Raw genomic sequence first — 3,449 nt, forward strand, 5'->3', positions numbered from 1 at the left:
AGAACCTAGAGACAGAACCTAGAGACAGGACTTGGCTGGAGATCCTAGACAGAACCTAGCAAGAGAACATGGCAAAAGATCCTGGACAGAACCTGGCACCAGAACTTGGTTGGAGAGCCTGACCAGAACCTGGCTGAAGAACCTAACCAGAACTTCGCTGGAGATCCTGACCAGAACTTGGCTAGAGATCCTGGCTAGAGATCCTGGCTAGGCTGCTGATCAACTGAACGCTGCCTCCATGTCATTTCTTCTTCGCCGAATCCATCCACACCTTTGGGGACCCCTGGACCTGCTGGGGATGGACCCCAGCAATCTCACACCTTTTTATCACTCTTCAGGTTTTAAATGCTTTAAGTCTTATAACAATCTATGAAGTAGACAAAGCAAGATGAATATATTAATTTCACTTGTTTTCAGCCTCTATTAAATCAGTACATTAAATATGTTCACTACTCTCATTCCTTAATCAACCCTGACAACAATGACTCATCTTTCACATTTCAAATCAGGATGCCCTTTCCAAAAAGTCAGATTCCCTGGAGTTGCACCTGGGTTTCTGGGAACTCCATGACACCTTGAACTACCTTGCCCATTAATGTAACACAGTAGCAGATTTAATAGCAAAATGATTAAAAATATAATTTTCCTGTTTGCTGAGTTCCTCCTGCTGCAAGGAGTGGTGGACAGGTCCTTTCCTGTGTATCAGTAACCTTATTCAGTCTCCATCATTGCATTTGTTGACAGAAGGTGGGGTTTGGAGTGTAAGTCATGGCCCATAATGGGTGATGCAATGGAGTCATCCCAGCAGGGAGAAATACTGAGAACCACTGGACTTTAAGGTTAAAAGATGGGAAACGATTAACCCCTTATTGGATATATTATTGACAAATATGTTCTTCCATGCAGTGGGATACAACTTAACAAAAGGAAGACAAACAATACAATTAAAAAATGGACAAAAGGACTGAAATAGACGCTTCTCCAAAGTGGACATGCAGAAAGCCAAGAGACATATGAAAAAATGCTCAGCCACTAATCATCCTAGAGAAGCAAATCAAAACAACAATGAGATATCACCTCACACCTTTCAGAATGGCTATCATCAAGAAATCAATAAACAACAAGTGTCGGTGAGGATGTGGAGAAAAGGGAACCCTAGTACACTGCTGGTGGGAATGCAGACTGGTGCAACCATTATGCAAAACAGTATGGAGTTTCCTCAAAGAATAAAAATGAAACTCCAATTTGACCCAGTGATCCCACTTCTAGGAATATATCCTAAGAAACCTGAAACACTCATCAGAAAGAATATATGCACCCCTATGTTCATAGCAGTGCAATTTACAATAGCTAAGATTTGAAAACAGCCTAAGTGCCCATAAGCAGATGAGTGGATAAAAAAAGCTGATGTACATATATACCATGGAATACTATGCAGCTGTAAAAAAGAAAGAACTTCTACTATTTGCAACAGCATAAATGGACCTAGAGAGTATTATATTAAGGGAACAAGCCAGTCTCAAGATAAATATCACAGGATCTCACTCATATGTGGAATCTAATGAATAAAATAAACTGATGAACAAAAACAGACCCAGAGACATAGAAGCATGAGCAGACTGTTGAACCTCAGAGGGAAGGTAGGGGAGGGTGGGTGGGAAGAAATCAAACAATGAACTTGTATGCATATATGCATAACACATGGACACAGACAATGGGGTAGTGAGGGCCTGGGTGGGGATGGGGGGACAGGAGTGGGCTGGAAGAGGTCAATGGGAGGAAAAGGGGAGCTTATGAAATACTTTCAACAATAAAGATAAAAAAATAAAAGATGGGAAAGGAGATGGTGAGAGGAGAGGGACACACAGGTTTCACAATAGCAGAGACTGGAACTCCAATCCATGTGGAGCCTGCCACATGCCAGAGCCTTGGGAGAAGCAGGGAATAGTGACATGTCAGCAGAGAGGACCATCTTACTGTTCTCAGCATCACTAACCAAGGGAGCTGTAGGAGCCACCATGGAAGGAGGACCAGGACTTTTGCATTAAAATGATAATGAATGGCCTCAGAGTTCTTGTATATTCTAATGAGGGTAGGGGGCAGAAAAAGGGAGAAGGAGAGATCTCAAATAATTGGGGCCTTTTTTTTTATTTTCTAAAATAAAGAAAAGTGGTATGTCTCATTCCTCTAGAATCACAGAGCAATTTATGCCTGATATATCTGTTTACTCCTTTTACATTCCACTAGATTCGAAGCTCTGTGTATGCAGAGACACGTCGGTTTGGTTCATAAATTTATTCGGAATGCCTGGCTATGACTCCCCTTTGTCCCATCTAGGCTATAGGACGATATTGAAAATACCACTACCAAAGCAAAATGGAATGGAAAAGTTACACTTTCAGTCCTTAGGTCAAATATGACAAATAGGCTACATACCCCAAAACAGATTATATTTAAAAATAAAAAAAAAGTTTTCATTTGATCAAATAAATTATTTTTAAAGATGCCAAGAAATAAAGCAATTTGACTAAGATATTTTCTTTTCAACTTTAGTTTTTCTTTCAGAATAAAGTCATTTTTTTACACACCAAGAGAAGGGAGATCTGGTACTGGGTTATTTACATATTAAGAAACAAATTCTTAACAAGAGTGGGGAGATATTTAGAAGGACACCAGAATCAACTCATTTTTTTCTTAGATTATACATGAAGATATACCTAACATATATAAATTATATTTGCCTCTGTCTGTACCAATCACTTTTAGCTAACTTGCTAAATCAAGCAAAGAGTAAAACATCCTTCAAATGGTATCTGATTCTAACTTTTAGATCTACAAGTTCTAACGACCATTATTATTAGCATTATTATAGATCAAGCAGCGTGTACCAGACAGATGAGGTAAACAGGCCTACATAGAAGGTGGAAGATGGTAAAGCTAGCCCACACCCAGGGATGAAGGAAAGAGTTTGGTTTAGGCAAAGCAGACTGAGTGTGTGTGTTGGGAGTGGAAGTGGTGGTAAGGGGGGGTGGGGGGTGCAGCTGAAAAATCAGCTCTCAATCCATTTTTGCAGGACCTTCAAAGCCTTCTGGACAATATTAACTTTGATGAGAAATAAAACTTATAAAACAAAAGGCAAATTATGCCAACGAATCCCCAAGAAGAAATAATTCTAATTCAAGTTCTAGAAAGTGCGAAGTGAGGAGGGGTTTTCAATGAATTCCAAGCAGAGGAGCCAGCATTTACAAAACTACCAACTAAGAAAGGCCTAGGATATTCAGAGAAAAGCAAGTATTTTTCAGAACTTCATTACAGAGCAAGGCCACTGACCTGTGCAATTCTCTACACTCCTAAGTGCTGCACATAAGCTTTCTTCGCTACCCTGCGATGCTGCAGCGGTCCATTCACTGTCCCTGGGCTCAGAGTGAAACCCGTGCTTCTAAGGAGGC

General features: G+C 40.3%; 1 long non-coding RNA gene across 1 annotated transcript in view; it reads right to left on the bottom strand.

The window, feature by feature from the left end:
- Positions 1 to 212, bottom strand: part of LOC106725300 — a 12,168-nt gene extending 11,956 nt beyond the window's left edge. Inside the window, exons 1-2 of the long non-coding RNA XR_001361166.1 lie at positions 178 to 212; positions 56 to 142 (exon numbers count right to left, since the gene is read on the bottom strand). This is a non-coding gene — a long non-coding RNA (uncharacterized LOC106725300). The remainder of the gene's footprint in view (positions 1 to 55; positions 143 to 177) is intronic.
- Between the last annotated feature and the right edge of the window lie 3,237 nt (positions 213 to 3,449).

Source organism: Myotis brandtii, unplaced genomic scaffold (assembly GCF_000412655.1).
Source record: "Myotis brandtii unplaced genomic scaffold, ASM41265v1 scaffold154, whole genome shotgun sequence".
In the NCBI taxonomy this organism is placed as follows: Eukaryota; Metazoa; Chordata; class Mammalia; order Chiroptera; family Vespertilionidae; genus Myotis; species Myotis brandtii.